Raw genomic sequence first — 23,532 nt, forward strand, 5'->3', positions numbered from 1 at the left:
ACCTATAATAAATAATAATTCAGTGTAATATTATTAGTCTAATAGGTATTTATAGCTTATGTATTAGTGGGACAATTAATGCCATGATAGGAGAAGACAATTGAGAATACTCAATTATAATGAACTTGATTGTATGTATTGATATAGTATTATTTAAAGGAACAATTAGTAATCTAGGCAAGAAAAAAAATGGACCAATATGAAAACAGAAGCATGAGGAATGATCAATGAACTGGACATACTAAGAAATCCCTATATGAACATTTATGTACATATGTGTTTATATTTTGAATTTGAGGAAAGATTTTATAGAAGGTTAAAGCAGAGCAAGAAGTAACAATGAAAATCTAATCTGGTAGGATGAAAAAGTTTATGATTGCAAAAAGCATATAGTTCAACAGATTCATGTTTGTCTTTATAATTTTTAAATATTAAATGGCATTTGATTGAACATTTTATATAATAAGAATCTGTTGAGTTTATGTTATGGAATTCCGATTTTTTTTTCTTAAAGATTTATATATTTATTTGAAAGGCAGAGTCACACACACACGCAGAGAGGGAGAGGAAGAGAGAGAGAGAGAGAGAAAGAGAGAGAGAGAGAGAGAGGTCTTCTATCCACTGGTTCACTCCCCAGGTGGTTGCAACAGCTGGAGATGCCTGATCTGAAGCCAGGAGTCAGGAACTTGTTCCAGGTCTCCCACGGGGCTGCAGGGGCCTGAGGACTTGGGCCATCTTCCACTGTTTTCCCAGGCCATAGCAGAGAGCTGGATGGGAAGTGGAGAGCTGGGACTCAAAATAGCACCCAAATTGGTGCCAGCACTGCAGCTAGTGGCTTTACCCTCTATGACATAGTAATGATATCATTATATACCCTCTATGACCCCCAGATTATGTTAAACTTATCCATCCTTCCTCAGCTTTTTAAGTGACTAAGCAATGAATTTTGCCAGTGATAGCAAAAATGTGTACAACATTTATTGTTTTTCAAAGTTTAAAAGAAGTGTGAAACCAAGCAATATTATAGCACTTTACAATAGTTTTCAGAACTAGGGTGCCCATTTCTCCTCAGTTTTACCTTTGGCATTCTTTTAAAATGTGAGACCATTATTCTCAAGTAATGATATGCTGTGCCAAACTGCTCATAGTACAGCTTTTCAAAATAGGTAACATTGTTTGATTATTAGCTAAAGATGGTTATTTTAAAATATCTATCATATTAAAAATATCTTATATTAAAAATTTAAGAAATGGCTACTGTCATCACTATGTAAATCTGTTTGCCTGTTATAACATCATTTCAAACCAATATTAATGAGTATTATACAATTTGTTCTTATTAATTTGGGGTAATTTTGGTGATAATGCAGATCACAATTTACATAAATTAGCAAGTCTGTTGGATTCTATTATAGTTTTGTACTTGAAATAAATCACTGAAGTTTTTATATTTAGTATCATAATATAAATATTTTATTAAAATCTCAAAAATCTTTTTAAGAATTTGTTTTATTTGTTTGACAGATAATAAGACAGAGAAACAAACATCTCCCATGCATACGTTCACTTCCCAAATGCCTTCAATAACTAGAGATGGGCCAAGACAAACCTGGGGGACAGTGGCTCATTCTGGGTTTCCCACCCAGGTGTCAGGAACCAAGTATTTGGCCCATCACCCACTGTCTCCTAGTGTGTGCATTAGAGGAAAGCTAGAATCGGGAATGGAGCTAGGACTGCAACCCAAACCCTCTGATGTGGGATACAGGCATCCCAAGTGGCATCTTAACTGAAAGAGCAAAATGCCTGCATCATACATGAAGGCACTCATGGGTAAAACTTTAGACCTATTGCAGTAACTATTAGGATTACACTCAGCTTGGACTTTAAATTGTAGTAAATGCTATCAAATGAATTTAGCTAATGACATATTCAGAATGTGAATTGGAGTATTGAAATAGACCTTTTTATCATTTCAATTTTGGAAACATAGGAACATTGTAAACTTCACTAATACTTATGTTTTTCAGAATTATGAAGTAATATGAAAATTCATTTTGTAGAAAATTCATTTTCTAGAAAAAGCTTCTAAACTGTAGACAAGTTTTAAGAATTATTAGATTTTGTTTATTTTATAATGTAACAATTTCAATTTTATAATGTAACAATCTCAATTCTGTGGTGTCTACCTCTACATTTTAGACGTATTTGTACAATGAGTTCCTTATAGATGTACTTTAAAAGCCTTATGTTTAGTTGATTTGAGCTTATAATAGAATAATTTTCCTTTAATAAAATATTAAAGAGCTGAATCTTTGTGCATTATATTTCTTGGAGGAAGCCTTGCCCAGTGAGTTGTTCCCATAAGGGAATGTCTGGATCAGAAAGTTGAAGATGTAGTACTCATTATTCATTCATTCATTACTCTTTCATCCATTTATTCTCTGTCTAGTTTCATTTCAAGCTCTAAGCATCTGTATATTGTTCAACAAAGGAAATGAAGAACTTTGTGTCATTTTTACTTGGGGTGATAGACTGTAAACCAATGAATTATAATTGAAGAAGATAAACTCTAAAGGTGCTACATTGATAAAAAATTAAATGGTATGAAAATGTCAATTTTATAATCAAAGACATGTAGTCAAACCTAATCTTTTGCCCTTCTTTTATCAATATGATAAGTGCTGAAAAAAATGTTAAAGCAAGAATAGAATAAACAATGTTCTGAGGTTACAAACTTATTTTCATATCTAATAGACCACAACATATTTTGGCTTGGGAGTGAATTAAAGGGAAAGGAAAAGGAAAATCTTGATTACATGAGTATAGATAGATAGATCGATAGATAAACAGTCACGTGCTCCAGTTCTTCAGATATTGAAAGTAAAGTCAGTAGCACTCCAAACTCTCCCCTCTCCGCAGTCTGCTGCTTTCCCAAAAAAGTCTAAAAAGGACAGAGAATCAGCAGAAACGTCCAGAAGAAGAATGGCTTTCACAATTTTTTATCCAAATATTTTATAACTGCTCCAAAATAGTAATGTTCTGTTCTTAATTTGGGTATTGGTTGTAAGTGTGCTCAACGAACAGAAAACTAAATTATCTTATGTGCATCTCTTTGTATTGATACTGCATTTCAATAAAATGTTTAAAAACATTTTAAAGATTAGAAAAATATACATATATGCTTCATTTGTGTATGGGACACGGCAGCAACACTCCATCATGTCACCTTCATTTCTTCTCTTCCTTCCATAGACGTCTACGTGGACTGCATTCTCATTTTCTTATCTCTGTTCCCAGTGTTTATTTTCTCAACAGCTGAACATTCATTTCCTGAGGATAGCTATGGCTAGTGACAAAAACTTGGGGATCCACCCTCATCCATGGCATGACTTCACTGTTCTAAGTTTTTCCCTAGGCTTGTTCTGAGAAAATTAAAAGTGTCTGTTTGAGACTCAGAACTTCAATGAGACAGATAGCTTGCCTGGCATGCCCAAGGCTTCAACTGTTACAGTGAATCCTCTCTATTCATTTCTCCCCAATAGAAGTCTATTTTTCACTGCCCCTTCTTTCAAAAACAATTACATCAGAAGTAGGCATTAAGTTACTTCCTAAAAAGGGATGGTCGTTAAGTTGCGATGTGTATCATTATTCAAATATGTTATATAAAAACGGTCACTAGGTAATAAAATATTTTGATTTAACCAAATTCCTAAGCAAACCACTCCAAATGTGGACCAAACACTGTCCACAGCTCTTAAATTTTCTTTTCCTTCATATTACTAATAGGCATAATTATTGAAATAATTGCAAGAATGCACATACAAGCAAACACATGCACATAGACACACGTAAAGTTTCCCAATGCACTGTTATTACTCAGCCAACATCATTCTTGGCCTCTATACTACTGAAAGGAAGAGTCAAGATCTTTTCAGATTCTTGACAAAATAATTTCCTCATTCTTCTCATCCTCAGACTGATCTCCTCACCTCAGCCTCAGTGAAACAGATGCTACATCATTTACGCTAAGCCAATCGTGAACTACAACTTTGTTCTGCTGGCATTGACCAAAGATGATCCAAGCCCAACAGTATTAATAACCCACTTTTGACTCTGTACTTCCCATATTTCACCTCATTCCACTCCATATCAATTGCACAAAACTCTTCAGCCATGGCCTCTAAGATTCATACTTCATAATCCAATAATCTGTAAGCTTTGATTCTTCTATTATATTCATTTTTCCTTGGTTTACCCTCCTTAGGAAACATTCTCTGCAGATTCTCAGGTGTTATGTGTTACACCGTGTTCTCCATCATTATAGTTCCTGTTCTGTAACTTAACAGTGTCCTTGCTCTTTGTTGAGCTTCATAATTCATGAAGGTCATTTTAATTCACTGTTGACTGGAACATCAGCTTTGATGTTTATAACATCTTATTATACCATCCTCTGTACTTCTTTGTTCTTATTCTGGATGAACATCAACTGATCCTCCATATCATTTCCCTTTATTCTACAAAGATACCAGCAAAGGTCTCATTCCAATGTAACTACTGTAATTCATGATAGTTTGTATTATCTTATTTTGGAGCATTTGAGTTCTTCCTCATTCTTGTTACTAGCTTTTTGGTTACTTAACCACATTCTACACTGATGTGACTTAAGGTCTTCTGCAACTGTCCCAGGACCTGTAATCTACTGCTTCTACTGATTTTAGATACTGTTCCCTCTATTCCCCCAACTTTCTTTCTCGCTATGTTGTATATATCTCATTGTTATTATTACTTTCTTTTGTATATCCTCAGTTTCCTTGTCCTTTCTCCTCCTACCACACATGCTTGGATCATCACCAACCCTGGTCATATCAGGTTATTTTCTTTTCCTTACTGATCGATTAACCTCTTGTTTTCTTCTGATCTCTTCCCGAAGCTTAACTTGTATAGCTTGCCTCAACTGAGCTCTCTAACTTCTGGATTCCTCCTGAGATCAACACATGCAATGAATCAGGAAATTGAAGAGTGTCAGAGAGGGCGTTTCAGGACACTTACCCTTCCAGCTTTCTCCCTTTCAGGCCATTGTTGGCAATAACTGCCAACCCTCTAGCTAAGCCACAGTATCTTTCTGGAAAGTCAGTTTTAGTCCTCTACATGTTCCTAGTTCTCCTTTCCATGTTCTAAATGTCTAAACAATAGTCTCTGAACTGTGATTCAGTCTTTGGGTAGCTCTATCTTTAGCTTTTAAAGCAGCTTGCAAATTCTAACTCTATGATAATGACTGTAACCGTTTCTCTCCTCTCTAGACTTCTCTCTTGTATCTCAGCATCTGTATAATAACCTACACAACACATCAACTGGAATGTTTGATAGCTTAGTAAGTGTGATTTGGAACTCCTCATTCAGACATCCCAAACCTTTTTCATGTTTTCCTATTACTTTGTCCGTTAATGTCAGCTTTATGCATCTAATTTCATAGGCCAATCTGGCCTTTGCTTCTGTGAATTCTTCCCCATATCAGTGTTTTTCTTAAGATGTATTTATTTATTTGAGAGGTAGAGTTACAGAAAAAGACAGGAAGAGAAAGGTTTAACATCCACTGGTTCACCCCCCAAATAGCCACAATGGACAGAGTTGGGCTGATCCAAAGCCAGGTGATTCTTCCAAGTATCCCACATGGGTGCAGAGCCCAAGAACTTGGGACATATTATATTGCCTTCCCAGGCCATAATAGAGAGCTGGATTGGAAGAGGAGCAGCTGGTATATGAACTGGTGCCCAGCACCTATATGGGATGCTGATGCTGCAGGCAGAGGCATAGCTCACTATGCCACAGTGCCAACCACCCCCACACTGTCATTCATTACTTTCAGCCTCATTCTTCCCCATGATCGCTCTACTTCTTGTAGTCCTTAAGTATGCCAAGTCTATATTATATTGACTTAAACTTTCTTTCACCTTCTAACTAGATAAGAGTTCCCTAGTTATGTATTGACTCACTCTCATTCTTCAAGCTCTTTGCTCCATGAACACTTACTCTTGGAGGCCTACTTTAACTACCATGAATAAAGTAAAAGCATCCCCTCACCACTGGCCCTACATATGTCTTCGACATTGCTCAATTTGCCCCCAAACACATATCACAAAATATTTATTTGTCTTGTCTACTGCTATTTCCACTGTCTTATTCCCATTTCCTAGACTTAGGATTAATGATCAATGAATAATAGAGTTTATTCGTACATATATACTTGTCATGCACATATAATCATAAACAAATTTGAAGGAATATTAATGTTCTTCTAATATTGTCATAAGACATAGTGGCTATAGCATAAAATGCTACAGTAATGACTATAAGAAAAAATTTTGAAAAATGAAAAAGACTATTTCCATGATGACTTGAATTTACCTCATTATGATAATTTTTTTGGTAGATGATGTGAAATCTTCCTGTATGAAGTGTATGTTATTCTGACAATGAATGAACAAAACATACAGAAACTGACTATAGCCATGTTTCTTCATTTAATTTAAAACAATTCTCATGATTCTATAGAATATTTTTCAAATATTTACTATATTTAATATTTTTGTGTTGTTTTCAGACAACTGTAGTGAGCACTGAATTTAAACCTAACATATGCACAGTGGGCTCTGTTATTAATTAGGTTGGAAATAAAAGGTTTCCAACATAGATACATATAATCTTTGCAATCTTGATAATGGAATGTATTCTGCAACTAACAAGAGTCAAAATAAGCACAGCCTAACATCAATTCTATTGCACTACTTACTTGAATTTTTCAGGATTAGTGATTACAATTCCCTTCTTCCATGAGCTGTTTTTCTTTTATATCATAATGATGACAATAAATTTGGAACTGGAACATTATAAGGTTTTGCAAAATGGGTAATGTGCCATGGTATGGGGGTAACTTGACATTTACAGCATTCCTTGGCAATAGTTGTCTATTATTATGAAGAAAAATATGGAAGTGTAGAGATTAACAAGTATTCCATTTGTTAAATGTGTGGATTTAGAAATCAGTTCAAAGTTTTGTTTACAGGTTTATTGAAGAAACATATAGTTTCTTCTCTGTAAGGAGTCTTGAAAGAAACATACATTTGTACCAATTTATTATTCAAGTAAACTATACTCCATAGATGATTGAATAAAAATGGAGAATTCATGTTGTTTCTCTTTCAAGAAAAAAAAAAGGTACAAATGTAGCATTCTTTTTTAATTGGTTAGTAAACTATTTGCTATTTCATAGTACTGAAATTTAGAATGTGACTGCAATGAAGTCTTTGGAATATAATATTCTTGGACTGCACGAATTCATTTTATTATAAATATCCTTGGATTTAATCCCAAACAGCAAAGTGTTATTAAGAATGTATTTCTGTAAAGAGTAACTATGACTGTAATCTATTAAAATATTCAAATATGAGCAAAATAGATTATTTAATCATTGCAAGTGATTTAGTATAGTTTATGAGACTTTTAGCAACAAAAATATTTTCTTTGCACTTATATTTATAGATAGGGAAATTATTTTATTAACTACTCGTTATACTATTTTGGAATATGGAGGATCTTTGGTAACACTGCAGGTATACATTTTATATAGGCTTTCTATTCTTACTTTGGCTGATTATAATTGTCTTCATGTCAGCACATCAGTGAGGGCTGCCTTAACTAATAACACAACTTCATAAATTTAACTCTTGATTGGAAAACAGACAATTTTTCAGGCATTGTGTGTTTTTTTTTAAATGTACTATGCAGTGTGTACATGTAATATCCAATTTCCCTTTAAAAACCATGTTATTAAAAGATTTATTTTTTTACCAGGATAAGCACATGGCTCATGCCTTCAGATCAGCACGGTGTGCCGGCCGCAGCGCGCCGGCCGTGGTGGCCATTGGAGGATGAACCTTTCTCTCTGTCTCTCTCTCTCACTGTCCACTCTGCCTGTCAAAAAAAACGATTTATAGAAAGTAACCATTAGATTAGGTAGATGAAGTAACTATGACTGTATTGAGGTCTTATTGTATCCTATTGAGGCTTTTCCCTTTAATGACTTCTGTTTCATAACATTTAAAATGTAAAAAGAACTTTCAGGTTTTTTTTTTTTCTGATCAATACACATCAATATCTTTGTGGGATTTTGAACAAAAAGGAATTAATTGATATTAATTAAGTATCTTTATTCATGCTATATATATATTTTTTAACTTTTATTTAATGAATATAAATTTCCAAAGTTCAGCTTATGGATTACAATGGCTTCCCCCCCCCCCATAACTTCCCTCCCACCCACAACCCTCCCCTCCCCCTCTCTCTCTCCCATTCCATTCACATCAAGATTCATTTTCAATTCTCTTTATATACAGGAGATCAATTAAGTATATATTAAGTAAAGCTTTCAACAATTTGCACTCACACAGAAACATAAAGTGTAAAAATACTGTTTCAGTACTAGTTATAGCATTAATTCACATTGAACAACACATTAAGGACAGAGATCCTACATGAGGAGTAAGTGCACAGTGACTCCTGTTGTTGACTTAACAATTTGACACTCTTGTTTATGGTGTCAGAAATTTCCCTAGGCTCTAGTTATGAGTTGCCAAGGCTATGGAAGCCTCTTGAGTTCGCTGACTTCGATCTTATTTAGACAAGGTCATAGTCAAAGTGTAAGTTCTCTCCTCCCTTCAGAGAAAGGTACCTCATTCTTTGATGGCCTGTTGATTCTACTGGGATCTCACTCACAGAGATCTTTCATTTAGGTCATTTCATTTTTTTTCTTGCCAGAGTGTCTTGGCTTTCCATTCCTATAATACTCTCATGGGCACTTCAGCCAGATCTGAATGCCTTAAGGGCTGATTCTGAGGCCAGAGTGTTGTTTAGGACATCTGCCATTCTATGAGTCTGCTGTATATCCCGCTTCCCATGTTGGATTGTTCTCTCCCTTTTTGATTCTATCAGTTAGTATTAACAGACACTAGTCTTATTTATGTGATCCCTTTGTTTTTAAATATTTTATTAAATTTGGCAAGTATAATAATGGGAATTGTTTCTTCAAGCTACAAAATTTAAAGTGATGTATAATATGAACTTTTAGTAATGAAAATTTTGTTTTCCTAAATACATTTATAGCTTTATACTTTATTCATTCTTTACAATATTTTACACATTCATTCTCTTAGGAACGTGACGGATAATATGACAAAACATGACTAATGACTGTGGTTTTCACTGGAGGGCAATAAAAGCAAATTATTGTCACTGATAATTAGCTAGAGATTTATGCCAACTATAAATTAAATATTGTAAAAATACTTGGAATATTTTTTGGCACACAGCACTCACTGTGTATTAGCTATTTAGAAATATTATTTTTACTTTTAATTTGGAAATATCCTCAATAATTAAATATTAATTTGGTTTTCTTCTTACTTAAATATGAGTGGATATTGAAAATATTCACTTGAATGTTGCTCTTTGTTTTTGGGTTGATGACTAGTGATTTTACAACTGATGTATTTTTAGAATATCTACTCTCTAAAACAAGCCCAAGGATAGACATCAAAGGGCCTTGAGTTGAGTCTTGGGTCTGGTCTGCTTCCAATTCCAGCTTCCTGCTAATGTGTGCTGTGGGAGACAGCAGAGATAGCTCAAGTAGTTGGTTCCCTAACACCCAAAAAAAGGCCTGGATTGAATGCAAATTTTATAACTTCCACCTAAGTTCAAATGGCCTTTGTGGGCATTTGGAGAATGAATCAGTAGACAAATACTACACTTGATCTTAGCCAAAAGGCCAAGAAGTGATTGAACCAGTGGACAGAAAATCTGTCAATTTCTATAAACTTATAAGGAGCTCAAGAAAATCAACAATAAAATAAGCCACATAGTTAGCAAATGGACTAAGGATACAAACAGGCATTTTTCAAAGGATGAAATACAAATGGCTAACAGACACGTGAAGAGATGCTCAGGATCCTTGATTTGGGTTTGTTTTTTTTTTCCCCCCCAGAGTGTCTTGGCTTTCCATTCCTATAATACTCTCATGGGCTCTTCAGCCAGATCCGAATGCCTTAAGGGCTGATTCTGAGGCCAGAGTGCTGTTTAGTACATCTGCCATTCTATGAGTCTGCTGTGTATCCCACTTCCCATGTTGGATCCTTCTCTCCCTTTTTTATTCTATCAGTTAGTATTAGCAGACACTAGGATCCCTAGCCAGCAAATCAGAACCATAATGAGGTTTTACCTCACCTCTGTTAGAATGGCTATCATCCAAAAATCAAAAAATAACAAAATGCTGATAAAAATGTGGGGGAAAAGATACTCTGGTACACAGCTGAGAATGCAAACTCATGCAATCATTATGGAAAATAGTATGGAGATTCCTCAGAAATATGAAAACAGATCTGTTGTATGACACAGCCATCCATCCACTCTTGTAAATTTACCTAAAGGGAATGAAATCAGCATGTGACTGTATTATCTGTATCCCCCTGTTTATAGGAGATCAACTCACAATAGCTAAGACACAGAATCAATCCTGATATCTATTAACTGGTGATTAGTTAAAGAAAATGTGGAATATATACGCTATGGAATCCTAGACAGCCATAGAAAAGAATGAAATCCTGTTTTTTTGCAACAAAGTGTATGCACTTGGAGACTATTATGCTTAGTGAAATAAACCAGTCCCCAAAAGACAAGTATCACATGTTTTCCTTTATTTGTGGTGACCAAAATACAGAGTATACAAGGCAATGTAATGTATATGAGTAAAATTGACATTTTCAGATTTGATTATTGTTTGTAGCCCTTGTCTATGATCTTCAGGAACAATGGTTTTGCTACTTACTATTTGTTGAATTCTGTATTTAAAGGAGGGTTAAGCTGGTGATTATTAAGAAAATTGAAGGCATGTCATTATAAAAATTTAAAAAATTAAGAAGGATGGAGGGTGAAGATACAGAAGGAGAAAGGGACAATATGGTGGGAAGTATCATTATGCCCTTAAAATTGTATATATGAAATACATAAAATTTATTTCCCTTTTATAAATAAAAATTTTTAAAAATATAACTGGACATTATCCGTCTGCTCTTAGTCATCCATGTACTCTCTTAATACCTAGGAATTTCCAAAATAAAACCCTAAAATATAATTCAGGCTCCAGTTATTTACAGTTGCCTCTTAAGTCATATCTACTTTTTGGAAAGGCTGTTTGAGCTGAAAATGTAATATTTGAAAGAGAAAATGTGCCTTTCATACTTGTGTACGTCTTAAAGAGGGCATAAATGGAGTTCTGTACTGTTGAAAACTGCCCAATAAATATTAAATCAATGGATTTATTGATGAATCAGAAGAGACAGAGGGTACTGGCTTCTATTTATCTTCTTAGAAATTGAATTATAGAGCTTATTTTAGAGCCAAACCAGAGTATGTCATAACAGCTTTAGAAACCATATTGATAAAAAAAAATACTCCTGTATGGGCACACCTACAACATGCTATCTCCCTAGCATTGCAGGGTAAATTTCATCACTAATTTCCCAAGTGCTACAAATACCATGTCTAATAAGGTTGACACATTTTTCAGTATTACACTGAAGAAATTTTGTTATTAGAGATTTAGTTTACCTATTTTTCTGCTTCTGACAGCACAAAACTTGATTTCAAATGCAAAATATATCAAAATATTATATTAGAGGGAAATAATACCAACAAGTTAAGAAGTTCTATTTTTTTATCATTGTTTAAGATTGCTACCTCAATATTGTAGTTTGAATCACTAAGGTACATATATAATATTTGGCTCAGAGAATAGATGATTGATAAGTTACAGTACTTTACATATTTTGAGCTAGAAGAGAGATGATTTTTCACTACAAAACTTCAATAACCCAAAAAAAGAAATATTCTAAAAAATCAATTTTATATAAATTGACTAATGAACCAGATGCAGTAGCATAAATTTATTGTATAGATTAACTATATTATCCACAAAAAGTTGTAAAATATGGAATTCTGATTTTAATAAATAATTTTATGAAAGGACCATTTATACAGATTCAGTACAACTTACAGGAGAAAAAATGTATGTTTGTATATATACACATATATTCAGTAAGAGAAGCAGACATATGTATTTTTACAGCTGTGCTGTTATAATTATGTACTGTTATGTTTTTAGTATGTAATTTCTTGCTCAAGGAAAGAAATACAAAGCCAATCGTTTAAAAAATCTCCTTTTAAGCATCAGCTTTTTATTTACTGTTGTCACTCTCAGTGATAATTCACAGTTTCCTTTAATGAACTACCATATTTATATGCTTTTTTTAACTTTTATTTAATGAATATAAATTTCCAGTGTACAGCTTATGGATTACAATGGCTTCCCCCTCCCATAACTTCCCTCCCACCCGAAACCCTCCCCTCTCCCGCTCCCTCTCCCCTTCCACTTGCATCAAGATTCATTTTAATTCTCTTTATATACAGAAGATCAATTTAGTATAAAGATTTCAACAGTTTGCACCCACATAGAAACACAAAGTGAAACGTACTGTTTGAGTGAGTACTAGTTATAGCATTAAATCACAATGTACAGCACATGAAGGACAGAGATCCCACATGAGGAGCAAGTGCACAGTGGCTCCTGTTGTTGACCCAACAAATTGACACTCTAGTTTATGGCGCCAGTAACCACCCTAGGCTGTCGTCATGAGTTGCCAAGGCTATGGAAGCCTTCCAAGTTTGCCGACTCTGATCATATTTAGACAAGGTCATAAAAGACAGGGTGAGGATAGTAACCAATGATCCCAAGAGTGGCATTTACCAGGTTTGAACAATTATACAGCATTCAGTGGGGAAGAGGACCATCAGTACACACAGGTTGGGAGTAGAGCCATTGGTGGTAGAGTAGAGGTTATGATTACAAAGGAATGAGGCCCAAGTGCACTAGACAGGGTCTAGAACAAAGGACAGAGTCATTATTAGAGGAGCTAAGAAAGGTGCTGTCTAAGCTACAATTAAGTTTTCTGATGGAGAGGCAAATAGAACCTGATAGAAGGGGCTTGATAATAATCTGGTGGGCTTTAGGCCTTGTAAGTTAAGAGGCCCAGACCTATCTTATCTCTTCACATGGGGTATATCCTAAGGGAGGTGTGAACCTCCTAGGGGAAGGCACTCTGTTGACTTTCATGACTTGGCTGGCCTGGGAGGAGAGCTGGCCAGGTAAAGGCAGGGGGCATCTCTAACAAGAAATTTACAGTTCTGCCTGCAATGTTGCTGACCCTACTTGACCATCCCCTCAGCTGCAGTGGTCACTTTGGAAGTTGGGCTGAGTGAAGGGCTTTTCAGCTTGGAGCCAATAAGATCTGTGGCTCTGACCTGGGCATCCTTCGACTCCAGGGCAGGTCCATTTCCAGTGATCCAACTCTTGGTAGAGCTGCCAGGGCTCTTCACAAGCTGACTTCTGCTGAAGCCCAGGCTTACCACATTGAAAGCCACTGCAGTGGACTGGCCTGTTGGGTCTCCTTGAGGGCAGATCACTGTACAGATCAGCCATTATATGCTTTTTAAAAACTTTTGATAGCATATTCTCCAAGTGTTTCATATATGTTTGTCTATTCATTCCCTATTTTAAATCCTGTTTTAATAATCCAGTAATTGGCTAGTAGATTCTGAAACTTGGGATATGAATTGGAGCTAAGACTATGAATTCTTTGTATCAGAAGTTAACTTAAATTCATTTCTTTTCCATTGCCTTGAGGATGAATGCCAGTGAAAAGAATAGACAATGTGGTCTCTGTCCCACCAGAGAGCATTCTACTTCTCTGGAAGAAACAGTCAATGTTTGACCTCCTGGCTTCCTCCACATAAAGAAATGGTTGCTGATTTTGTTTATTTTGTTCTGCTATGACAGAATACAACAAACTGGATAATTTACCAACAGAAATATATGAGCTCACTGTTCCAGAGGCCGGAAGTCCAAGATGAAATTGTTAGCAGCTTTGGTGCATCTTTGGAGGGAAGAGCCTCATAAGGAATAAGAGTGGAGGAGCAAGATAAGGCAATTGAGGTCCTGTTTGCCTGTTTCCAATGGCACCCTCCTTGAGTATCAGGCCTCCAGGATCTAATCACCTCTTAAAGTCTCACCTTTTAATACTGTTAAAAATGACAATTGCAACATGAGTTTCCAAGGGGACTAAGTATCAAAACATGGTGTTATATGATCCACATTCCTCTCTGTACATCTCAAGGATGCCTCAATCATTTCTTCTTTCTTTTCCAATGTAAGTTCTTCTCCATTCATTACTTTGCAAAATATATATAAAGCTTCCATATTTAGTATATCTAAAAAGGACAATTAAGATATATATGTGGCAGATCTGAAATATTTCAAATAATTAGTAAATTAATCACATTTCACTTTTAGAAGGCCCTATTATTTCTTTTTTTGTTTTGTTTTGACAGGCAGAGTTAGACAGAGAGAGAGAGAGACAGAGAGAAAGATCTTCCTTTTTCTATTGGTTCACCCCCCAAGTGGCTGCTACAGCCTGTGCGTTGCGGCCGGCGCATAGCGCCAATCCGAAGCCAGGAGCCAGGTGCTTCCTCCTGGTCTCCTATGCAGGTGCAGGACCCAAGGACCTGGGCCATCCTCCACTGCACTCCCGGGCCACAGCAGAGAGCTAGACTGGAAGAGGGGTAACCGGGACAGAACCGGTGCCCCAATCGGGACTAGAACCTGGGGTGCCGGCGCCGCAGGCGGAGGATTAGCCTAGTGAGCTGCAGCACCGGCCCCCCTGTTAGTTCGCTTGTACATATGTTTCAGATAGATTTCGTTTTTTTCACTCTATTCTTCAAATTAAAAATTGAAAATCAGTTTTATCATAAATAGCTAACCTATTATGTTTATCAATATACAGTTTTTAAAAGAAATTTATATCTGGCATTCAGGTAAAATTTCATTCTATGTATATTTTTTTCATTTATTAAACTTTTATTTAATGAATATAAATTTACAAAGTACAGCTTATGGGTTACAATGGCTTCCCCCCTCCCATAACTTCCCTCCCACCCGCAACCCTCCCCTTTCCTGCTCCCTCTCCCCTTCCAATCACATCAAGATTCATTTTCAATTCTCCTTATATACAGAAGATCAGTTTAGTATATATTAGGTAAAGATTTCAACAGTTTGCCCCCATATAGCAACACAAAGTGAAAAAAATACTGTTTGAGTACTAGTTATAGCATTAAATAACAGTGTACAGCACATTAAAGACAGAGATCCTACATAATATTTTTTTAAAAAAAATTATTTAGTTTTCTATGCCATTTCCAATTTAGCACCAGGTTTGTTTTTTTTTTTTCATTTCCAATTATCTTTATATACAGAAGATCGATTCAGTATATAATTAGTAAAGATCTCATCAGTTTGTACCCACACAGAAACACAATGTGTAAAAATACTGTTTCAGTACTAGTTATAGCATCACTGCACATTAGACAACACATTAAGGACAAATCCCACATGGGATGTAAGTACACAGTGACTCCTGTTGCTGACTTAACAATTTTTTTTTCTTTTTTTTTTTAACATTTATTTAATGAATATAAATTTCCAGTGTACAGCTTATGGATTACAATGGCTCCCCCCCCCCCATAACTTCCCTCCCACCCGCAACCCTCCCCTCTCCCGCTCCCTCTCCCCTTCCATTTGCATCAAGATTCATTTTAATTCTCTTTATATACAGAAGATCAATTTAGTATAAAGATTTCAACAGTTTGCACCCACATAGAAACACAAAGTGAAACATACTGTTTGAGTACTAGTTATAGCATTAAATCACAATGGACAGCACATTAAGGACAGAGATCCCACATGGGGAGCAAGTGCACAGTGGCTCCTGTTGTTGACCCAACAAATTGACACTCTAGTTTATGGCGCCAGTAACCATCCTAGGCTGTCATCATGAGTTGCCAAGGCTATGGAAGCCTTCCAAGTTTGCCGACTCTGATCATATTTAGACAAGGTCATAAAAGACAGAGTGAGGATAGTAACCAATGATCCTAAGAGTGGCATTTACCAGGTTTGAACAATTATACAGCATTCAGTGGGGAAGAGGACCATCAGTACACACATGTTGGGAGTAGAGCCATTGGTGGTAGAGTAGAGGTTATGATTACAAAGGAATGAGGCCCAAGTGCACTAGACAGGGCCTAGAACAAAGGACAGAGTCATTATTAGAGGAGCTAAGAAAGGTGCTGTCTAAGCTACAATTAAGTTTTCTGATGGAGAGGCAAATAGAACCTGATAGAAGGGGCTTGATAATAATCTGGTGGGCTTTAGGCCTTGTAAATTCAGAGGCCCAGACCTATCTATCTATTCACATGGGGTATATCCTAAGGGAGGTGTGAACCTCCTAGGGGAAGGCACTCTGTTGACTTTCATGACTTGGCTGGCCTGGGAGGAGAGCTGGCCAGGTAAAGGCAGGGGGCATCTCTAACAAGAAATTTACAGTTCTGCCTGCAATGTTGCTGACCCTACTTGACCATTCCCTCAGCTGCAGTGGTCACTTTGGAAGTTGGGCTGAGTGAAGGGCTTTTCAGCTTAGAGCCAATAAGATCTGTGGCTCTGACCTGGGCATCCTTCGACTCCAGGGCAGGTCCATTTCCAGTGATCCAACTCTTGGCAGAGCTGCCAGGGCTCTTCATAAGCTGACTTCTGCTGAAGCCCAGGCTTACCACATTGAAAGCCACTGCAGTGGACTGGTCTGTTGGGTCTCCTTGAGGGCAGATCACTGTACAGATCAGCCATTAATAGGCCTGCCACCCATTGCTTCTGATGCCTAGCTTTCTTTCCTCCTGGTTTGTGTTAAAGCGACCAGAGGATGCAAGTCAAGGGAGTGCCCGTGTCCCATCTCTAATCTTTGGTGGCCTGAACTACAAGTCTATAGTCACAGGCATGTTCTGTCGTAGTTTTTCTAAGGTAGACAATGCCCATGAGGAAAATTCTATTCTCACTTTAAAACTTTCTTTCCCTTTGGTCTGAAAGGGAGGTTTTTTCTACTTACTGTATACTTCGCTGATGGCGAAGTGAATCTAGCTATGAGATTATTATTTAAGTTCTTATTTTGGCTATGCTATTGCAGAAAAATGTTAGCCATCTCTTTTATAAGGTCTAAAGATTAAATTGTGCATCCTACAGATTCCTTCATAATAGAATTAGTTTCCTACCTTGAAGAGAATAGAGAAATGAAAGAACAAGTTGGGCTTAGAATAGAGAAATGAGGGAGCAAGTCCTAGATTGCTTGCTGACAATAGCAATATTACATGAATACTTAGCAAACCGTTTCAACCATTAGATAACAACTTAAGAAAACATTTACCAGAAGGTCCAATGCCTTCTATAAATTATAAGGATCATGTATTTGAAAACACCTCTTAAATATCTAACATGGTGTAGTTTGTTTAGCCAGTAAACTTAAGCACAACCATCTAAAATGTTTTTAGTTTCTTTCTACCAATAAGTCTAAAACATATGATACACAGATTCAGGTCCCACAAATTAAAATGTATCTTTGATTGATTTTAGCAGCTTAAATTTATGGACAATCTTATCTATAAGCCATTTAAAATAAAACTCTTAATAAAATTTCCCCATGTGGACATACAATATGTACACACATATAACATAGCATAATAGACCAATATAGCAATTTTAATAATAGCTTTTAAAATCTTTAACTCTTTTTGTAGATTGCCAATTGATTTGAATTGCTTTTTGTTTTTAGTAACCTCAGTTAACCATACTTTCTCTCAGTTGGTACTGTTAATACATTATTGGCTTCATCTGTTTACAGAGCCATCCCAAAGTACTGAATACAATAAAAGTGGCTGGAAAAAGTCCATAGGAACCTATAGGAGGACAGCTAAACACAGAACCAACAACGCTTTAGTTTTATGAGCAGCAGATCATATATAACTGTGGATGACAAAAGACTTTAAGTTGCCATGTTTAAAATTATAAACTCATCAACCAACAAGAGACACTTGATAACTTCACAGTATTTTTGAAAGCACCTGTAGGATTTTACAAGTATTTAACCCTTTAAGCCTCTGGGGCTTTCTCATTAAGATAACTATCATGTCTAGTAACACAAGATCATTAGACTTTTTAATTCTCAAACATTTGTATTAATAGCATTTTCCATTATAGAAACTTAAAGTTTGGTACCACATCACATCTTGACAGTACTTCTAATATACTCCAAATAGACTGATTAGTTGGTGTCTCTATAAGATGAGAGACATAGGTCCTTCGATTTTTTCAGTTGGGCCCAAACTGGAAAAACCAAAGTCCAGGATTTACTGGAAATTTTAGAGACCAGATTGTTTGAAACTTTGATTTTTTGAATGCCTGTAAAGAATGCCAAGAAGGCTCAAAATCCAAAATATCTGGTTGAAATAAGATTCCTTAAAATCATGACATAACATAGACCAAATTTGATCATTGTTACAAGGTGATTATTCAAATTTTTGAAAAAAGCACATATTTAAATAACCCATAGCTCTTAATAAAAACTCAGCTGTTTTTGAACAATTAGAATTTAACAGACATCAAGAGAACATAATAGATTACTTTAACGCATTGCTTTAACAGAGCATCAGAGTTTAATTCTATGTCAAAGAGAAATTGAGCTTCCTGTGATCTTTTGCTGTGAGGTTTCCTTCCTTTACCTTCTTTCATATTGGTGACCATGTTTCTGTGTTTCTGTGTGTAACACATCTTTAAGCATCTTTTGCAGGGCAGGATGAGTGGCAACAAATTCTTTCAGTTTCTGTTTGCTATGAAAAGTCTTAATTTCACCTTCATTCACAAATGAGAGCTTTGCAGGATATAGTATTCTGGGCTGGCAGTTTTTCTCTCTTAGTGCCTGGGCTATGTATCGCCATTCCCTTCTAGCTTGTAGGGTTTCTGATGAGAAGTCTGCTGTGAGTCTAATTGGAGATCCTCTAAGAGTGATCTGACGTTTCTCTCTTGCACCTTTTAGGATCTTTTCTTTATGTTTCACTGTGGTGAGTTTGATTACAACATGTCGTGGTGAGGATCTCTTTTGGTCATGTTTATTAGGGGTTCTATAAGCTTCCTGTACTAAGATGCCTCTGTCCTTCTCCAAACCTGGGAAATTTTCTGCTAGTATCTCACTGAAAATGCCTTCTAATCCTTTCTCCCTCTCCATGCCTTCAGGAACTCCTAGAACCCGAATGTTGGGTTTTTTAAGAGTATCCTGTAGATTCCCGACAATATTTTTTAGATTTCTAATTTCTTCTTCTTTTCTTTGGTTTGCCTGTTTCCTTTCCTGTTCTCTGTCTTCTAAGTCCGATATTCTCTCTTCTGCTTCGCCCATTCTGTTTTTAAGGCTCTCTAATGTGTTTGTCATTTGATCTATTGAACTCTTCATTTCATTATGATTTCTAGTCACTATCAGAGTTTCTTGTTCCACTAGTTGTTTCATTTCATTTTGATTCCTCCTTAATATTTCACTTTCACGAGAGAGATTTTCTATCTTGTCCATGAAGGATTTCTGTAGTTCAAGAATTTGTTTTTGAGAACTTCTTAATGTTCTTATCAATTTTTTGAGATCCGCTTCTTGCATTTCTTCGATCTCATCATCTTCATAATCTTGCATTGGGGTGTCTTTTTCATTTGGGGGCGTCATAGTGTCTTCCTTGTTCTTGTTAGCTTGGTTTTTGCGTTTGTTGTTTGGCATGTTGGAGATATTTGGTTTCTTCAGTGTGGTGTTTTTTCTTGTTACACTATGGCTCTATATTAAGTGGACTGTCTGCTTTCAATGGCGCCTTAGAGGCTTGAGATGAGTGTGGACTGAGAGCTGTGTTTGGTTCCTCAGGGTTGAAGGTGTGTCAAAGATGACACTCCCAGGTTAGGTGTGGTAAATCTCTCTTTCTTTTTTTGATTTAAAAGGGAAGTAATTCCGCACAGCTGAACGTAATTGGAGGTAGTTAGCAGGCAAATGATATACCCACAGGAGCCAGAGATCGGAAGCTCTTTCCCAAGGACCACACAGGGAATCTCTGCTGCCCTCAGTGTGGGCTCCAATTCTCCTGCAGTCTCCCACTGGGTTGCCAAGTTAGATGCTAATCTCCTGTTATTTCACCCCTCCCCCCAGAGTCAGGTTTTTCTGCTACGCTCAGGGCTGGTGCAGACCTGAGGTCGCCCTGCTTATGACGTATGTCCAAAATGGCGCCTGCTCTGTCTTGCTCGCCTTTGAGAGGTGAGCGGAGAGAGAGAAACTTGTGTCCGTATCAGTCACTTTTTTAATTTTTTTTCTCTCTCTTCTAGTTAGCCTGGTGAACTTTTCCCCACGGAGTTTCAAGCCTCGTTCCCTCTAGCCTCCTCTTTCCGCTTGCCTGCTGGTATCTCGGGCTATGGAGGTTTGGCTCACCTCGCGTTCCAGCGCTGGTGCGTTGAGTCTGCCGCTGGTGTCCCGAACTTGGGCTCCCACGCTCTCCACGCAGGTCCACTGTGAATCACTAGTTCTGGAAGAGTTTCCTCTGCTGTTTCATCCCCTACTCTTCCTTGACCCTGCAGTATCTCCACTTATATTAAACTTTCTCTCCCCCCGGACTAAGTGTGCTCCCTGCCTATTCCGCCATCTTGCCGCCTCCCGCTGACTTAACAATTTGACACTCCTGTTCATGGTGTCAGTAATCTCCTTAGGCTCTAGTCATGAGTTGCCAGGGCTATGGAAGCCTTTAGAGTTCTCTGAATTTGATCTTATTCCGCTAGGTACATAGTCAAAAGATGTAAGTAAAAAAAAATTAAACCATATTGTACAAAATGAAAATTATATTGCATGAAGTAATGAGAATAAATTTTTTTCTATATATTTGTCTTTTATAGCATAATCAGTATCATATTCAGTCATTCAGTGTAAGCCAAAGCTAAATTAATATCTGAATAAAAAACTCATGAGCTTATATACCATTATCTATTATAAAACATTAATTGGAAAAGCACACATGACAAATGATATAGCCCCATTTATAGCTCCACTTTATTATGATACATTCAACACTGTCAAAGGAGAAGGAAATCAGACAGAAAGCTCTGAGAGAAGATAAAATCTGGAGAAATGTAGAAAAATTATTTTGACACTTTTAAACTTTATGTAATACATGAAGAAAAAATATTGAAAATTCTGAGAAAAGGCAAAAACACATGAATATTAGACAGCTGTGTGGAAGCACTTGAATGCTTCAGTACATTTCTGTTTTTAGTTGTGGGAGGAAATACTCTGTCAGATAAGATTGAATAGAGAATTATAATCCACGTGGATGATTTCAAGAGATTAGGGATTGTGGCATCTCCAACTCAATCAAATGTCATTCAGCAGGTTCTTTAAAAAGTCACACTTGCAACTAAGTTTTTAAAATCACAGTTGACTTGAAAAGAATTAACCTTGATATTGCCAAACATCGTTATATTGCAGATGATAGGACCAAGAACAAGGTAAAAAACAATCATGTAAGTAAAGGAGAAAACTTGAACTGAGATTGACCTTCTATCTTCTGATTCCAAGATCAATGCACTATGTACTTATTAACGACTAGAATATTTATTAGACATCAATTAAATGCTGGACACAATTCCATTTTCTGGAGAAGCTGCTATGAAGTGGATAAGCATGATGTCCCACAACATTTTACTTTAGTAGATTTATCTCATCATACAGTGATGTAAGCAGAAATTCAAGATGTTTCACAGTAAATTACAGAATTAGCTGGAGGTGAACAATATATTTTTATGTGTGAATATTATTTTATTATTGATTTTAAATTTAAATAAAATAATTGTGTGGTAGTAATGACTTCCAAAAATGTCCCTCCCATGCCCCTTATGAACATTTCATGTTAGTATATTTGTATCTGACAAAATGGGAGAAAATATTTACAAGCTGCTTATCAAATAGCATGTTAAGTTCAACTACAAATGACATCTGGACTAGTCTCAACCTAGAAGGTGGAGCGTTTTCGGGAGGCTGATTGAAAACAGTAAGGTGATGTGAAACTCACAGCTTTGGTTCTGGCTTGATCAGTAACCCAACCAGTTAAGAGAGATGACCCAGAATTAAAAGAACATTGTTGCATAACCCCCCCTTTTTTTCTCCCTTTTCCTTTTACTTAGACAGCTCTTCTAAATCCAAACTCGGATGGGATGTGGAGAAAAATGAGAGGCTAACAAGAAAGACAGACAGCAGAAAAACTACTAACTGACTGATGGAGCAACATCTGTATAGCAGATGCTCAAATAGTGATTCTGTTTTTTGTGTCTCTGGGTTCCTAAGGTGTTCTTCCCCTGAAGATCTTCAAGTGCAAACCTTTGGCACAGGTGAATGTTCCTAGTTTTCTGCTTATACTTAGCCTTGACTGTGTCTTCTGCTGGATCCTGCTCCTTGATTTCCATTTTTCATGAGGGAGGCATCTGATCCTGAGTGTACCATGTTCATAAGGAGGAACGTCCCCTTTCCTACTTCCAACAGGAATTAAAAATGCACATAAATCCACTAGGCAGATTTTATTATAATTCATTTTCAGATTTCACAGGATTTATAGAGTTGATAATCAAAATAAGTCCCTTCTAATGACACCTAAAATTACATCTTCAATCTCTTGTTCCCAATCATACCTTACATTTCCAGTGGAGTCACTGAGAAGAATAGGATAGGATACTTGAATTAAAGGTGAACACTTTATCATCAGAGATAATGACAACTAATATTAATTAATTGGCTACTTTATACTAGGCAATGAGTTAAGTGATTTACTTTTGTTACTTATAATATCACAAGAACAATTTGAGGTGATTATAATATTCTGAATTCTGTAGATCAAATATATAAGCCATGAAATATCATACTCATTGCACAGTCATTTGGTTACATGTAGAAATAAGACTTTAATTAGACCCTCTGCTTTCAATATCGTGCACCTAGTATTTACATTAGTAATAAAAGTTGATTTATATTGTTTTATCATCTCAAACTCTACATATACTCTCCTGTTGTTGAGCTCAATATGAATAAAATAAAAGGTAAAGAAGAAATTACAACTAATTCTGTATAAAGAAGTAATTACAGCTAAATATGTAGCTTTTTAAAAGGCATTGCATGTATATGTTGAATCCAAAGAACATTTCAAAGAAGATGAATTTGGCCTTAGAAAGCAATCTGTTTCCCAATTGGTTTATTAACGCGTGGGCAGAGCAAATGATGATTGAAAAGATATTAAGCATTCTAGCATTTTAGTTAAATAATAATTATATATCATTTGGCCGGCGCCGCAGCTCACTAGGCTAATCCTCCGCCTTGCAGCGCCGGCACACCGGGTTCTAGTCCTGGTCGGGGCACCGATCCTGTCCCGGTTGCCCCTCTTCCAGGCCAGCTCTCTGCTGTGGCCAGGGAGTGCAGTGGAGGATGGCCCAAGTGCTTG

The 23,532-nt window shown here is 36.4% G+C and overlaps 1 non-coding gene across 1 annotated transcript; it reads right to left on the reverse strand.

Moving 5' to 3' along the window:
• Nucleotides 1-9,646: 9,646 nt before the first annotated feature.
• LOC133762589 (U2 spliceosomal RNA) lies at nt 9,647-9,832 on the reverse strand. Its single transcript, XR_009866281.1, has one exon. It is a non-coding gene; the product is annotated as a U2 spliceosomal RNA (small nuclear RNA).
• Nucleotides 9,833-23,532: the final 13,700 nt, after the last annotated feature.

This window comes from Lepus europaeus, chromosome 6, assembly GCF_033115175.1.
Source record: "Lepus europaeus isolate LE1 chromosome 6, mLepTim1.pri, whole genome shotgun sequence".
NCBI lineage: Eukaryota > Metazoa > Chordata > Mammalia > Lagomorpha > Leporidae > Lepus > Lepus europaeus.